Source organism: Rhodnius prolixus, unplaced genomic scaffold (genome assembly GCF_049639745.1).
Source record: "Rhodnius prolixus isolate KJV_2025 unplaced genomic scaffold, Rpr scaffold_10, whole genome shotgun sequence".
Lineage (NCBI taxonomy): Eukaryota > Metazoa > Arthropoda > Insecta > Hemiptera > Reduviidae > Rhodnius > Rhodnius prolixus.
This window is the reverse complement of record NW_027411615.1, coordinates 12,578,577-12,596,045: the sequence shown is the minus strand read 5'-3', so window position 1 is coordinate 12,596,045 and position 17,469 is coordinate 12,578,577. Positions and strand designations below refer to the sequence as shown.

The 17,469-nt window shown below is 33.1% G+C and overlaps 2 protein-coding genes across 3 annotated transcripts in view; one reads left to right on the top strand and one right to left on the bottom strand.

The window, feature by feature from the left end:
• LOC141457259 (sodium-coupled monocarboxylate transporter 1-like) overlaps positions 1-15,424 on the bottom strand; it is a 32,464-nt gene extending 17,040 nt beyond the window's left edge. Inside the window, exon 1 of one of the 2 annotated variants that reach the window (XM_074133976.1) lies at positions 15,344-15,424. The gene's annotated coding sequence lies outside the window, so the exon portion shown is untranslated. Of the gene's footprint in view, positions 1-15,172; positions 15,296-15,343 lie in introns of those variants that run through there. The other variant, XM_074133975.1, reaches the window with a different exon arrangement.
• The window catches only part of ttv (exostosin glycosyltransferase 1 ttv), a 629,091-nt gene that overhangs the window by 4,426 nt on the left and 607,196 nt on the right, over positions 1-17,469 (top strand). The window lies entirely within an intron of this gene.

Here is a 17,469-nt window from a genome sequence, read left to right as displayed (position 1 = left end):
ATTTCAGCACATCTTCCAATCGGCCATTATTCGAGTACTTATCACGCATGCGCACCAAAAAAAATCTCCCAATAATTAGACTATAAGGGGAGGGATAGGGATTAGCTATGTGGTTAGCGTACTCGATTCCCACGCGGAGGTCCCGGGTTCGAATCCAGCTGCTAACCCTTAGATTTTCTCTTCCTAGGAGCTTCTTACAGCTCACTGTCCGGTGATGGACAGTGTTGTCTGTAACGAGAGAACACTGTCCGGAGGCCGGCAGTGCACTGAAAAAAGCTCCGAGCGCTAATAACCTCAGCTGTTGATGCGCTAAAAAAAAAAAAAAAAAAAAAAAAAAAAATTAGACTATTTAGATTATTAACTACTTCACTCTTTTGTACACCTTACTTAAGCGATTATTTTCGCAAAATTCTCATAGATGGCAGTGCCTGCACCGTGAAAATATCCTTTTTCACTGTCACAATGTTAGTAAAAGTTCTAAGTTTGAAAAAAAAAATCTGTTAGGCTTTTGAGAAAAATTTAGTAGAGAAAGTTGAGTGAGTGTTCACACCAAATTTTTTTTTAACATTATTTTTACAAAATTATTATTTTTTTTATACCCAAATAAGTTATGCCATGTGTGGCCTTGAATCTTCTAATTATGTGCGTGGTGTAGTCATTCCTCTGTCTATAGGTCAGGGGTGGGGGTTGGTGTAGTGGTCAAGAGCGTGGTTTTGTAAGTGCGAGATCCCCAGTTCGAATTCCGCGTAGGACTACTTTTTATTTGTTAGAAAAAATTGTTTATAGTAAATTATGTGCTTCCAGCCCCGTCCACAGCACCTAATTGGTAGTTGGACATTAAGCCCCGTCTGAAAAATAGGTGATTACTTTACTTTACTTGTCTAGGGGGCAGATCCTAGATTTCTTAATCCCCTTTGACAATTTGGTAAAGAAAGGGCCGTGAGGTGATATTTCAATTTTTTAGCTTTCCAATGCCGTTTCCGTTTGTCTCCGGTCTCGAATTCAAGTAAATTTAATTATTTTTTTTCCCGTTAATTAGCAATAAATTACCAAATGTGTACTATATACTGGACATATAGTTCATGCTCAGTGCTACAACCGTGATGGACAAGATGAAAGTGACCAGCCCAGTGCTGGAAAAGGTTGGTAAGCGAGTCACTTAGCCCAACATCGTTGTTTTAAACGACGTCCAGGGTTCTCAGGATAGGAATCGATTGTGGAGATGACCTCATTGACTTAGGGTCACTTCAAGATCTTCATGGTGGGCTTAATTAGAGACATAGTAAAGTTTGTGTACAGTTTTGCAAAGGGTTTTTGAATCGGAAGGTATTGTATAGGTTTTAATTGTTAGAAGGTTTTGTCGGAGCTTCACAATACTGGCCCAGAAGTCCATATTGGTTTTGTAAAGTAGGAGTTTGTTGTGCATCGTCAGGGTGGATTTTGGTCCAATGGTGCCTCCTGAATAGTCTGTTACGACTGATAACTTCCTGTCAAACTTAAAATTAAAAAATAAATATTTGTTAAAACAAGTAACTTATTTAGGTTAGGTTAGGATAGGATAGGTTAGGTTAGGATAGGATAGGTTAGGTTAGGATAGGTTGGGTTAGGATAGGTTAGGTTAGGATAGGTTAGGTTATGATAGGTTAGGTTATGATAGGTTAGGATAGGTTAGGTTATATTCGTAAGTTGCGCCAGTAAACTTTCCAGTGCCATACATTTTTTTTGTGTTCTTAATTGTAGATTATTTAAATTTTAATTAAGTAATACTACATCATTAACTAATTTTTTTGGTCCGACGTTTAAATACATAAAACATATAAGATCTCCCACCCCATTTTATTCAGGATATAACTTCACAGAACCCTTGAAATCAGGGTAAGGATTACCAAGAGGTCCGAGAACCCAGGTTAAGAACCCATGCTTTAGAAGTAAGATCGATATTGGAATGGATGATCAGTTGAATTCGTTCAGTTTCAATTTTGAATGCCCCACTGGGCATCTTAATCTCTCTAAAGGCGCCCAATAAATAAGTAAAAACACTCAGTTCTGCAGCTGTTTAGTTTGATGCTATTGTTTCAAACTAATTCACTGTTCATTACTCCCTTAAATTAATAATGTAGATTTCTCTCATTTTTATTTCATTTATTTTTATTATTTTAATTTTTTTAAATGATTTAAGTCAACAGCTGAGGTAATTGGCGCCCGGAGCTTTTTTTCAGCGCTTTGCCCAGTCTTTATCACCGGACAGTGAGTTTTAAGAAGCTCCTTAGGAAGAGAAAAAATCTAAGGGTCAGCAGCTAGATTCGAACCCGGGATTTTCGCGTGGGAATCCAATACGCTAATCGCATAGCTAATCCGTTCCTTATTTCACAATCAATTTTTTTTCTTCTTTAACTCCTTAATTTATTGTATAATAAAATCTGTTTTGTGATGACTTACAAAATTTAACTTGCCGCAGTCTTTGAATCATTGATCCAAAATTTAGAAAAATTATTGCCATAATTTTCATTGATTAAAATTCAGTCAGTACTAGAACAGTATTCTACGAGAGCTGAACGACTAAATATAATTATATCTTACAATATAATTATACTGGAGGGAATTTGAGAAGATATTGAGACGTAGTATAAATTTCTTTCATAACTAAACTCCAAAATCAGCCCAGTATCCCAATATTTTTGAAGGTACTTTTACTCCAAGCAGAGCTTGCCAGAGTATACAATCTTGCTTAAAAAATGATATGTATGTACGTTCTTTCTCGCAGAGAAATTTTTGTTCTAAGTTTCCAGTTCATTCAGCAATAACTGATTCTGTTATACAATTCTTTCAGGCAAGAAAATTGTATAGGCTCTATGTAATTTTCCTTTTGACTGTTTGTGTCATTTTTTTTCAGTACACAATATTATTAGTTTTTGCCTTACAGACAGACATACAGTTTCGATTTTTACCTTCCTTAGAATTCTATTTTATTTTTATTTGCTCCGTCTCAGTTAGTGGGTAGTATTTTGTAAATGGAAGTTCTGGGTCAGAAATATACGCTTTGAAGTAATCAACTATTTTTTTCAGGCGTGCCTTAACTTCTAACTACCAATTAGGTGTCGTGGGCGGGGGCTGAAGCTCACTCATTACTATAAACAATATTTTTCTAACAAATAAAAAGTAGTCATACGCAGGATTCGAACTAGCGATCTCCCTCTTACGAAGCCACGCTCTTGACCAACCTTTGTTGTTAAAATAACGTTATCTATTTCGATTTTTAGAAGTAAGATACGAACAAAATTAATCTTATATATATATCTCTTTGTCCAGTTTGTAATTCTTTTTTAATTAAAAAATGCGAATGGTTTTATAATAATTAGATAATGAGTAACACCATCATCGATCCTATTGGAAAAGTTCATGGCCTAGTTACATTTTCCCGGAAACAATAATAGTACAACACTTTGTTTTGTTTTCCTTTTAGTTGAAAGGGGAATCAGTGGAGAGTAGTGTTTAGATCAGGGGTTGCTAAACTTTTTTAATCATCGAGTCGTCGGAATTTTTGTTTTTGCAGTGATTTAACTAAACTAACATGTGTAAATAAAAGGAAAAAAAAACTGATTTGAAGTCTCACGAACTTCATTTACCTCAATTTAAATAAATAAATAAATTTCCAGGATAATTTTGTTAGCATTAGTACTAAAACAAATTAAAAAAATAGTTGATATCAATTCAACTGAGCAGATTTGACAACACAATATAGCGATCTATATGCTCTGTAGTTGTAGGCGGGTGTTGGTCTAGTGGTTAAGAGAAGGGATTCGTAAGCTGGAGTTCGCTGGTTCGAATCCCGCGTATGGCAACTTTTTATTTATTAGAAAAAAAAATGTAGTATGTGCTTCTGACACCGTCCTCTTTAACTTAATCGGTAGTTGAACGTTGAGCGTCCCCTGAAAAAAAAAAATAGGCGTTTACCTTTACTTTACGATTAGTTGATACCAACATTTACTTGTTCACTGCCTAAAATGGTACTGTTGAAAACAATGATGACAAAATAGCACCCTGTTACACCACTAAAATTAAGTAAAGTAATCGCCTATGTTTTCTGGTTGGGCTTTACTACCAATTAAGTGACGTGTACGGAAATGGAAGTACACACTTAACTAATAAACTTTTTTCTTTGCTGACAAATAAAAGCAGCTCAATCGGGATTCGAACTCGGGATCTCCCCCATTCAAATTCATGCTTTAAACCACCAAACCAACACCTTGTGAAATACCAGCATTATTGAATAGTTCTTTATTCTTAAATTGATGCGTGACGACCTAGCAATTCAATGAACTTTCATTACATAAATTTTGTTTGATCTTTAAAAAGAAGATGGAGGAACTGTGTTAAAGGGAGTGAAATTTAAAGCAGGAATCAAATTAACAAATGCCTTCTTTATAAGATCATAATGGTGTTTAATAAAACTAGACTTTTGAAATGTTCCACTCTTTAATTGAAGTACATTATTCAACGCAAACATATCTCACTTGCATTTCATTTTATCTTGTTAACATTTTGTTTATTATTTATACTTTGATAACTCAGAAATGTTACGAGTCAATTTTCAAAGCGAAGGTTTAAAATTTTCTTTATTCTAAATAACAGGAAATACAGCGAATTTGACAAATTTTACACTGAACATTTCCAACGGAAGTTGTGTATAAGCTTTAATGATTGTCATAGGCAGTTTAATTTTTTACATCATTGGATTTCAGAGGTTGGTCAGTCCCCCCGCTTACTCCAAAAATAATGTTTAAAGAGAAAACAACATTCTGGTGTCAATACTCTCATGACGTTCTGTTATCACGTAATTAATTTTTTTTTTTAAACATAGCATTTTTGCTAAAAAGGTTGTTAACTTCAATATTATTCATGTACACCGTTGTAAATATTACTATTGGAGGAAAAGAGATTTTAAGACTTTTGTAATAATAATGATATGCTTTATTAATTTTTTTTAAAAATTTACAAAAACACACAATTTAATTTTAAACTGAAGCACGTACTGCATGGATCGAAGTCCGTCAGCAGAAGTTGACTCCTACTCAATTGTACTAGATCTTATTATAAAAACATATATTTCAATTCCTGGCAAAGAAGTGGCGGATTAAAATGAACCCACAGAAATGCCAGCATGCCACGTTTACTCTCCGGCGGGGCTCCTGTCCACCTGTCCTTTTCAACAGCAATCATCTTCCTTATACAGATCTGGTGCGCTACCTTGAGCTCTTGGACATAGACAAGCGACTCACGTGGAACCCTCACACTAGACTTAAAAGACAAGCAATGACGAAACGTGCTAAACTGCTTTACAGACTTCTTGGACGACGCTCTAAATTGCCCATTGAACTCAAACGTTTAATATATAGTACTATTCTCTAACCTATGTGGACTTGCGGACTAGAGTTGTGGGGTTCAGCCAAACCTAGAAACATACGGACAGTGCAAGACATTTCAGTCAAAACTCCTCCGACAGATAGTTGACGCTCCTTTCTACGGTGACTAACCTCACTCTTCACAACGACCTCAACATTCCCTTCATAGACCAACTCGCCAAGACTAAATATCAAAAATTCTATCTGCTCTCTCTACTTGCTCAAATCCTCTTGTACAGTCTCTCGCCTCCTCTGACATCCCTAATATTCCTCGACGACTGAATCGCTAGTGGCCCCGCGACTTCTTGAGGTTTGAAGAACTAAATCTCTCCTCTCTCTCCTCTTATTCTCCTCCTCACATTCCCCTCTCTCCTATAGAGAGTGCTACCGCTGGGTAGCTTCTCTCCTCCTGCTCTTCCCGCACCAGTTCATCTCATTCACCTTATTGTATATACTCGTATTTATACATATTGTAAATTACAAAATAAATTTTAAAAAAATATTTCAATTACTCAGTAATAATATAATTTATTTAACTAAATACAAAATGGCTTACCAACAAAATTAAATTCTATCGAACTAAAAATTAAATTCATTAATTAAGAAGTTTCTGTATTTGCCGGCCGTTTCATTATATTTGTACAGTTTCTCCCAGCTATGACCGTTCATATAGCGAATAAATTCATTTTTATCTAATACGCCTTTACCAAAAATGTCTTTCTGAACTCTGCTAAAATCGGGCACACTGCTATATAATGAAAAATATCTTCTACTTCGTGCAAATTGTACAATGAACCATATTTGAGCTTCTTCACTTCGGCCAACTCTATAATTTAAATTTTGAGACTTTTCGTGAGTAACACGGTATTCACTGAGATAATTTCGAAGCCACCGATAGTACTACCGATAATTTCGATAGTAGTTCTAACTAAAATTTTGTCAATGTTAAAATTAATTAACTGCAAAATTTAGAAAACGTAAAAAAAAACCATTCTGTGAAGTCTTACTAATATTCCTTCTACTTCAAAATTTTGGTTTGTCATCAAATTTCATACTGTTATTAGATCCGTACATTATCGTAAAGTGGTACATTAGAGTAAAGCCTTACTTAATCCCTTTCAAAGAATCCTGCATAAATAAAATTAAATTGGAAAAATTAACATTCCTACTTTGTATGTATGTATGTGTTTGGTGATGATTGATAAAAAGTTTTGAAGAAAAATCCGTGGAAAATTGCGGAAATTGGGCTGAAAACTGTAAACCTATTCATTGAAGAGGCACTTTCTGGTCGGCTGATTTCCCCCTCCCCCCAAATTTCACAAAATGTAATTTTCATATTAATATTTTTAAGGATGGTGAGGACACACTGAAATGGCACCTACAGAGAAAGTCTCTCTCTATAGAGAATATAATATTAACTGAAAAATGCTTTATATCAATAGCGAAAATCTATCAAATAGGGAAGAGACAGATTAGCTGAGTGGTTAGCGAATACTGGATTCCAACGCAGAGGTTACAGGTTCGAATCCAGCTGCCTAGCCTTTAGATTTTTTCTCTCCTAGAAATCCTAGGAGCTTCATACAGTTCACTATCCGGTGATGATGAACAGTGTTATCTATTGTAGATAACAGTGGCCAGCAGTACACTAGAAAAAAGTTCCTGGAACGCCAATAACCTCAAATTTCAAGAAAAGAAAAGTTTTAGATAAAAATTATCGATCTTCGTATAAGCAAGTATACTGAAAATCGATCTAAGAATTTTTGCGGGAAAAAAGGGAAAAAAACTGAAAAAGCGGTTCAGGACATTGGCACTTTCTGTTGACTTATTTTGGGTTAAAGCTTCATCCGGTCACATGATGGCATCTATTCGAAATTAAGGTAAATCTTTAGAATAGCTCCCCGGAGGCGTGGCCTAATTCGAAGTGATTCTGATTCGCTGTTACTATAGAACCCGCCATATTCAAATATAAATATAAAACTATTTCTTTATTTTATATTTACACTTAAATCTAGCGGGTTATATGGTAACAGCGAATCAGAATCACTTCGAATTATTTATTTATTTCTTAATGGGGGCTTCGCCCCCCACACCCCCTGATTTTTTTCTTAATTCCCCCTCCTAACCTACCTAATCACCCTCAATTTTTTAATTTGTGTCACAAGATTCATTACAATAATTACACAGAACAACACAAAAGAAACTTACCTTATTCTGTGGAGTCCTTTTCCTGAGGAGGGTACACCTGTCGAACTCCCTCCAGATAATCTCTCCATACAACCATACAAAACCAACATCCATACAAAATTTTATAACATTCATTACTCCAACCTCACTCACACTACACTCATGCTTTAATTTAAAAAAAAACTGCAAATTTAAAACGCTCATACTCATAAAGTTACAAAAAAACGGCACCTCAGGTCACATACAGAGCACTCGCGGGAACTATTAATACATTAAACAGGAAGCAGTTGCTAGGCAGTAAGTGTACTGCGCATGCGCGCGAAACATAAGCGTTACGAAATTCGCACAATCCGAAACAGTTCAATGGCGGGAAGTAGTTTAAATTTTCACCGGTAGGTGCGCTGTACTTCCCACCCCCTAAAAATAAACAGGCCACGCCTCCGGGGCGCTATTCTATAGATTAGCCGAAATTAAATTATTATGTAATATTATTAAATTTGAATTATGATTTTTAGGTATTTGTTTTATGATTATGCGGTCCGCATTAAACAAAAACACAGTTCCGTTGTCAGAAGATTTCAAAGCAGTTATTTCTGTTAAAAAGTCAAATTTGAAAATAAACTCGACCGCACAACTTATTTTATTAGTTTTAGGAAAAGGTTGGAGCTCTCAACGGATGATTTTAGTTTTAACTGGCAGGTTAGTAAATGGAATTAATTTTGGGCAGCAATTAATCTTCTATCTTGGCTCAGTCTGCCCAAATTCCTTCCGATGAATTGATTGCACTGAAACATTCTTAGAATGAGTTCTGAAGTAAAGTAAAAACTGGTGTTTCATTCCAAATACTTGGTACACGCCAAATTTTGTAATTCTTTCAAATTTTTTTTTTTTTTAAACCAAGACCTTTTAAAGTAAACGAAATTTTAGAACTATAGTGATATTAAATATCAATAAATAAAAGACAAACCTTTTTTTTTTTTTATTTAAACAGTTGTGGTTAAAACCAAACAATGATCAAACGGCACCCACCAATTGGTCGTTAATCTTATTCAGCATTTACATCCTAACAAGTTGTGCATTCACGTGAAAATGCTTATTAGTAATAAATTTTGTCTTGAAATTATATTTCCACGTGTTAATTAAATAAGAAAAATCCACTAATAAAACTGCTGCTAAGACCTGGTGAGAAAATGACGTAACTAATTCTTAATATATTTTTTAAGTCAAATATTTATACTTCCATAACATTGTTCAGTTCGTAGAGCCTTTAATTAGACAGAAGTGAACCTTTATTGGTATCCAAAACCTCACCTAGAACTGTCATAAAATTGAACCTAGAAAAATGATTAAGATTAAAACTGTCCGGTAGGACAGTTGTATTAAAACTGTCCGGTAGGACAGTTGTATAAGGGTTGATGGTCAAAAACTGCACGAAAAAGCGTAACGTTGAAAAACACCCAACTTTGACAATTTTTTTCTCTTTTTCTATAAAAGATAAAATTCCCAAATTTTCTTTAAAATAAAGGGCAAATCCTCCTTTATGACTGTAATTTTTTGCAACAACCCAGATCTAATAGGTTTTGAGAAAAAAGTTGCTGAAAATGAGCAAAAACGGCTTTTTCAAAAATTGTTGTTGTTCTTGTTCTTGTTGTTCTTCTTCTTCTTCTTGTTGTTGTTACCTTTTTTGTAAACAACGTAGCGCCTAAACGCGTGAACCGATTTTCATGAATGAGGTGTCATTCGATTCGGAATTTTATGTAGATGTGCCTTTTGGGGGTCTCGGCCCTGTACATTGAATGGGAGAGGAGTTAGCCCCCTTTATGTAAGGCCCCCTCCAAAATTATTATTACTAATTACTCTGTAAATCTTGGCCCGATTTTGATAAAATTTGGTAGGATGATAGGGTTAGGGCTCCCCTACCTAACAATAAAGCGACGATCTGCTCTTACACTTGTTAAGGGGAAGTATAGCAATCGTTTCAAATTATCGACACGTGAACCGATTTTCATGAATGAAGTGTCATTCGAATCGAAATTTTGTACAGATTTGTACTTTAAAAGTCTCGACGCTATGCCTCATAAGGAGGGGAGTTCGCCCCACCCAAATAAGGCCCTTTCTGAAACTATTATTACCAATATTTCTACAAAGCTTAGTCCGATTTTGATAAAATTTAGCACGAAGAAGTGATTAAAGCTCCTCTATGTGGCTGTGAAGTGCCATCATGCTCTTACACCTACTAAGAGGAAGTACTGCAATCGTTAAAATTATCAATGAGTGAACCGATTTACATCAATGAATTGTCGTTCGATTCAAAATCTTTGCCTTTTAGGGAGAAGTACTGTAATCGCAGTTTATTTTTCTTGCTCCTCTTAAAAGGAAGTACTGAAATCGCAGTTTAATTTTGCTATTTACGTACAAATACCTTCCTATTTTATTCAAAACGCTTTCTCAAAAAAATGGTTATTGAGGATGGTTTGGGGACCGTAACTATAATCATTCTTTAAAAAGATCTCTCCAGTGGTAGTTACGGTTCCGATTTAACACCTTATCAGGTTATAATGATAGAATACCTTATTCCAAATTTTAAAAAATCTGTAAAGCAGACGTAACTTTGCAAATAGACAAAAAGGAAAATCTATCCAAAAGGTACAAAAATCTCCTTAACAAAAACTTACAGTTTTAAAAGTTAAGTATAAGGGTTGATTAAACGCCAAAAGGTACACAAATCAGCAGTTCCCAACATTTCATTAATACTTCATTGATATAATTTAAGTAATTTTACTGCATTAACTTTTCCTTCACATTTTTTAGAATTTATTAGATGTCACAGACCCTTATGCTGGCCAGTTCATTCATAATATTTTTTTATTATAATTATGATAAAATGAGTGATGAATTATTCTGAGTAGTCACATATACATGCATGTTAAAGTAGAAAAAAACAAAGTTAGAGTCGGCCACTTTTTAAATTTCAATCACGGAGGATTCAAAACAATATTTCAGTCTTAAATTCGTCTTACCGAAATATTCGTGAGCACAAATAACATACATTTAATAACAAGTAGATTATTCAACAATATTTACTCATTTCTCAATTGTAATTTAATTTAGTCCCCCTAATTTTACTTATGGTAAAATACTGGAATAATTAGCTGTCCTAAAAATATGCATATCTTTATTTTCTTTATTTTATATTACATATATATAACATTGTGGGAAGAACACCTAGATTGAGAATGTAATTGAAGAAAACTATATTATTTGCGATAAAGCCAGATTATTTATTACTTATTATTACAAACGTTTGACTACAACATAAAATAACAATTACTTTAATCGAAGAATGAACTTAAACCAATGATTTTTATTTAAAAATAAAAATAAATGCATAAAATTATTGATGTAAAAAAAGTTTATGAATTTTTTAGCCTCTTATTTTTTTTATATTTTTTATAACGTTTTCTTTTTCACCTGTGATTAATAGTTTGATTATTATAGATAAATAGATATTACAGTCAATCTAAGTTAAATGGTGTGCTACTTGAGTAAATATTTTGTAGACGAAAATGGCCAGCATAAGGGTCTGTGACATCTAATAAATTCTAAAAAATGTGAAGGAAAAGTTAATGCAGTAAAATTACTTAAATTATATCAATGAAGTATTAATGAAATGTTGGGAACTGCTGATTTGTGTACCTTTTGGCGTTTAATCAACCCTTATACTTAACTTTTAAAACTGTAAGTTTTTGTTAAGGAGATAATATAGGGAATTCCATATACACTTTAAATCATACACAACAGTGTAGTAACTGTAAGATGGATAACTTGTTTTTATCTTTTTTATAGTTGGAAATTTTGTTTTTAAATTCTTTACTTAGACTGAAGACTTTCTTGGTACCCCCACATTAGACTGAAGACTTTCTTGGTACCCCCACATTAGACTGAAGACTTTCTTGGTACCCCCACATTAGACTGAAGACTTTCTTGGTACCCCCACATTAGACTGAAGACTTTCTTGGTACCCCCACATTAGACTAAGAAGAACAGAACTAAATAGACGCAATCGTCTACTTAAAAGACTTTTAGACGAAAGATCAAAACTCTCTCTGGACAACAAAAGACTGATTTTTACTACTATTTTGAAACCCATCTGGGCGTATGGAATAGAGCTGTGGGATTCAACCAAACACAAAAATCTCCAAAAGGAGATTCAGTCCCTTCAATCTAAAATACTTCGAACTATTGTAAACGCTCCAATTTATGCCTCCAACCTGGACTATACACACTGATCTTAACATTCCTTTTGTCACACACAAGTCGTTAAAACAAGATACAGAAAACTCCACTTCAACCTGCAATCACATGCAAATCCTCTAGCTGAAAATCTTTCTGCAAGAACTCTTTCTCTGATAACCCGGAAAAGACGCGTTAAAAGACAGTGGCCTCCGTGATCTCCTCTCAAGTGAAGAGAGCGACTAAATGGCCTAATGTTTTACCACTGGGTAACTTCTCCACTCGTTTGCTTCATTAAAACTGTCCGGTAGGACAGTTGTATAAGGGTTGATCGTCAAAAACTGCACGAAAAAGCGTAACGTTGAAAAACACCCAACTTTGACAATTTTTTTCTCTTTTTCTACAAAAGATAAAATTCCCAAATTTTCTTTAAAATATGGGGCGAACCCTCCTTTATAGCTGTAATTTTTTTGCAACAACCCACATCTAATAGGTATCGAGAAAAAAGTTGCCAAAAATGAGCAAAAACGGCATTTTCAGAAAATGTTCTTGTTCTTGTTCTTCTTGTTGTTGTTGTTCTTCTTGTTCTTCTTGTTACCTTTTTTGTAAACAACGTAGCGCCTAAACGCGTGAACCAATTTTCATGAATGAGGTGTCATTCGATTCGGAATTTTATGTAGATGTGCCTTTTGGGGGTCTCGACGCTGTACATCGAATGGGCGCGGAGTTAGCCCCCTTTATGTAAGGCCCCCTCCAAAATTATTATTACTAATTACTCTGTAAATCTCGGCCCGATTTTGATAAAATTTGGTAGGATGATAGGGTTAGGGCTCCCCTACGTAATATTAAAGCGGCGATCTGCTCTTACACTTATTAAGGGGAAGTATAGCAATCATTTCAAATTATCGACACGTGAACCGATTTTCATGAATGAAGTGTCATTCGAATCGAAATTTTGTACAGATTTGCACTTTGAAAGTCTCGATGCTGTGCCTTATAAGGAGAGGAGTTTGCCTCACCCAAATAAGGCCCTTTCTAAAACTATTACCAATATTTCTATAACCCTTAGTCCGATTTTGATAAAATTTAGGACGAAGAAGCGGTTAAAGCTCCTCTACGTGGCTGTGAAGTGCCATCATGCTCTTACTCCTACCAAGAGGAAGTACTGCAATCGTTAAAATAATCAATGAGTGAACCGATTTACATCAATGAATTGCCGTTCGATTCAAAATCTTTGTCTGTATTCGCAGTTTATTTTTCTTACTCCTCTTAAAAGGAAGTACTGAAATCGCAGTTTAATTTTTCTATTTACGTACAAATACCTTCCTATTTTATTCAAAACGCTTTTTCAAAAAAATTGTTATTGAGGATGGTTTGTGGACCGCAACTATAATCATTCTTTAAAAAGATCTCTTCAGTGGTAGTTACGGTTCCGACTTAACACCTTATCAGGTTATAATGATAGTATTGCTTATTCCAAATTTTAAAAAAATCTGTAAAGCAGATATGTAACTAATAGTTACATACAAAACTATACAAAATAGACAAAAAGGAAAATCTATCCAAAAAGTACAAAAATCTCCTTAACAAAAACTTACAGTTTAAAATGTTAAGTATAAGGGTTGATTAAACGCCAAAAGGTACACAAATCAGAAGTACCCAACATTTCATTAGTACTTCATTGATATTATTTAAGTAATTTTACTGCATTAATTTTCATTAACATTTTTTAGAATTATTGGATGTCACAGACCCTTATGCTGGCCATTTTCATCTACAATATATTTGTTCAAGTAGCACACCATTTAACTTAAATTGATTGACTGTAATATCTTTTTATCTATATATATGCATTTTAATAAAATTTGCATACTTTTTAGGACAGCTAATTATTCCAGCATTTTACTATAAGTAAAATTAAGGGGACTAAATTAAATTAAAATTGAGAAATGAATAATTATTGTTGAATAATCTACTTGTTAGTAACTGTGTGTTATCTGTGCTCACGAATATTTCGGTGAGACGAATTCAAGACTGAAATATTGTTTTAGATCCTCCGTGATTCAAATTTTTTAAACAGTAGCCGACTCTAACTTTGTCTTTTTCTACTTTAACAAGCATGAATATGTGTCAGAATAAAGGGCACATTAAAGAGAAATCATAAGAATAATTTGGAATAGAGTTAAAATAAAGTACCTATTTAATAACGAAGATATAATATACATTTTATAACAATTATAACAAAAAAATATTATAAATGAAGTGGCCAGCATAAGGGTCTGTGACATCTAATAATTCTAAAAAATGTTAATGAAAATTAATGCAGTAAAATTACTTAAATAATATCAATGAAGTACTAATGAAATGTTGGGTACTTCTGATTTGTGTACCTTTTGGCGTTTAATCAACCCTTATACTTAACATTTTAAACTGTAAGTTTTTGTTAAGGAGTTTGTTACTCTGTTATCACTGTTACTTATAGCGCTAACGCGCCGATTGTAGCAAAAATAGACGCCAAAGAATTCTTTATTTTAAGGTATAATATAAATTAATTTTTTGTAAAGAAGATATACACAGATGGTTGCATTTTTATTTAATTTCTTTTACGTTCTATAACTCAAAATGCTTTCTTTTGTTGATTACAAATAACTAATTCTCAAGTTTATGAAATTTCAAATTTATTTATGTAAAACTTTGTACGATCTCCAAACTCTGTATTTAAGGCAATTGCCTTAAAAATAATAATGAATGATGACTATCAAAAAATGGTTCCTAGGCTGTTCTATAAACTTAGTGAGATTTGTAAACTTTTCATCATTTTTCTATTTAAAAAAAAGATGAAAAAATAGTCGTTTTAAGGCAATTCTTGGAGAAGATTAGGGAGGGTTTTCAATTCCGGAAAATTTCATCACACTCTCATGAACAGCTTTACTAAAAACTGTACAATGTTTTCAAGAATTAAATATGGCCGAAATATTCCAAGTTTTGAAGGATATTAATCAAGTTTCGAAGAATTAACCTTGAGAATTGCAGTTAGAGAAATTATAACAAGAATGTGCTAGCCAGTATACTTTATTTTTTTGTAGGCTGGAAATAATTTCAAAATTTAGGGCGCTCTTCTCCTTAAATGTTAATTTGTAGTTTAATGGGATAATCTTACTTTAATTAATTTTCAATGTACTTACAATTCAGTTTTTAATGTTGATAAATTAATTTTTTTTCTTTGAACTAATCACAACCAAAATTCTGATGAACTCACTTAGTGAATAATAAATGATAATTTGTAGTTTAATGGAATAATGCTACTTTAATTAATTAATTAATAATTTTTAATTAATTTTCATTGTACTTACAATTCAGTTTTTATTGTTGATAAATTAATTTTTTTCTTTGAATTAATCACAACCACAATTCTAATGAACTCACTTAGTGAATAATAAATGATAATTTGTAGTTTAATGGAATAATGCTACTTTAATTAATTAATTAATAAATAATTTTTAATTAATTTTCATTGTACTTACAATTCAGTTTTTATTGTTGATAAATTAATTTTTTTCTTTGAATTAATCACCACCACAATTCTAATGAACTCACTTAGTGAATAATAAATGATAATTTGTAGACATTTCCTGAATTCAAGTTTTAGTAAAATAAAACTAATATTCTTATCTTATCATTTTCCTTCTAATTTATTATGTTTGTCGTAACGGAGATTCAAAAGTACATCCTTCTTTCTTTTTTTATCTTAGAAATAAAAAACATTAATTAATTTTTAAATATTGTTATAAATTATTCATGTAGTAGAATAGCACAGTAGCCGAGTGGTTAGAGGTATGACCCACGAAGCTAGGATGTGCTGTAGGTGCTGGGTTCGATTCCCCGCTCTAGGCCTTCAATTTTATTTAATTAATATGTGAAATTTATAGTAAAGTTTGTTAGTTAATCGCCTCTGTCCATGACATCTAATTTGGTAGTTAGACGTAATGGCTGCCCTGTTTTTTGTAGCTTAAGAGATAGAAATACATGGGTTTCTAGTGGTGTCAAATAAATAACTCATTGTTACTAATGGTATGTCTAGCGCTGGTGTTACTAAAATAAATTAAAAAAATAAAAAATTAATAAATTATTATTTACTCGAGTTTCTTAAATTTATTGTGTGAACATTCTATGGTGACTCAGTGAACCAAGAAAGCAAGTAATGTGAAACAGAATGTATTTGGCAGAGCTGTTTTGGAAATCAATGCCAGTAGCAGACATGGGTCATTCAGAGCAAGTCTTGTTTGCTAATAAATGCGCAAAAATCTGCGATAAATTGCAAAAAAAAAAAAAAAAATGGTACTTTTGGTTTTAACAGAGATAATAAAACGAAAAGATGAATGGTAAATTTTTCAGTGAATTAGTTTTTTGTAATTATACTGCAAATATTTATCGAAGCGGTAGAAGATTTTGTGAATCTGTACAGAATCTTTTGACTTATAAGGAAATATTGAATTGGATTAAAATGAATTATGAATGGAGTTATGAGTTATGAATGGATACAATTCAATGTAAAATGCTATAGGCAGGCGGAGGCGTCTAGCGAACGTTCTTTAAGTACTACGAAATTTCTCATATCAACCATGAAATAAAAATTAAGGTATAGGAGACCGGGAATCGAACCCATAACCTACAATACATCTGAGCATTGCGAGTCTACTCTCTTAACCGCTCGGCTACTGTGACGCCTTGTTTGTATAAGTTTTATACTCTCTAAAACGTGTATGGCACTAAGATTTATTTTTATCGAATTTATTGGCCGGAAGTGTTATAAAGAAACTCTGTTTCTTGAAATTATTAGAATAGAATAAAAAGTTTTGCATTTTTTTTTTTGTTTATATACAGGGTGTCCCAAGCTATATGGATAACGACTTTTTCTCGCAAACTAAGATAGCTAGAAAAAAACTAAAAAATACGTGTTCCCTTAGTTTTTTGTTAGGAATCCAAATTTACTTTGTAAATTTTTTTCGGTGCTTCCAGAAGCGAGGTACAGGCACCAACTTCATTTTTTCAAATAGGAAGGTGCGGTTTTTATTTCAGAAATAGATTCCTCTATTTTTTTAAAGAAAAATTTACTGGAACGGTTTTTTTCTGTGAGCGATATTTTAGAAGTTATGAATGAAAACATGATTCTTATAAGAAATTTCAAACTGATAATATTATAACGGTTTTTTGATTGAATAAGAAGAAAAGTACTATTTTATCATAAATTTTACTCCTCATTAATATTGCAGATCATGCTCGAAATGGCCTCCACAATTAGAGATGCATAGACATGCACTTTCCTGCCAATTGCCCCTTACTGCCAAAGAAGTACATTCGGCTTTAACCGAGTTACAGGCATCTATTCTCTGCTTTAGTTCATCTACAGATGCAATCCCTGCTTGATTCTGATACCTAGATTTAGAAATGCTTTTAGATAAGCAGAAATAAGGAAAGAAAGAAAAAAGTTATGAATAATCACCTTGTTTTTCAGGTATCCCCAAAGGAAATAGTCCATAGGTGTCAAATCCGGTGAACGAGATGGCCACTGAATCGTCCCTCATGTCGATATAATACCATGAGGCATGTAAAGAGATATCTCGATAGGCAATTTGATGGGCATGTTATA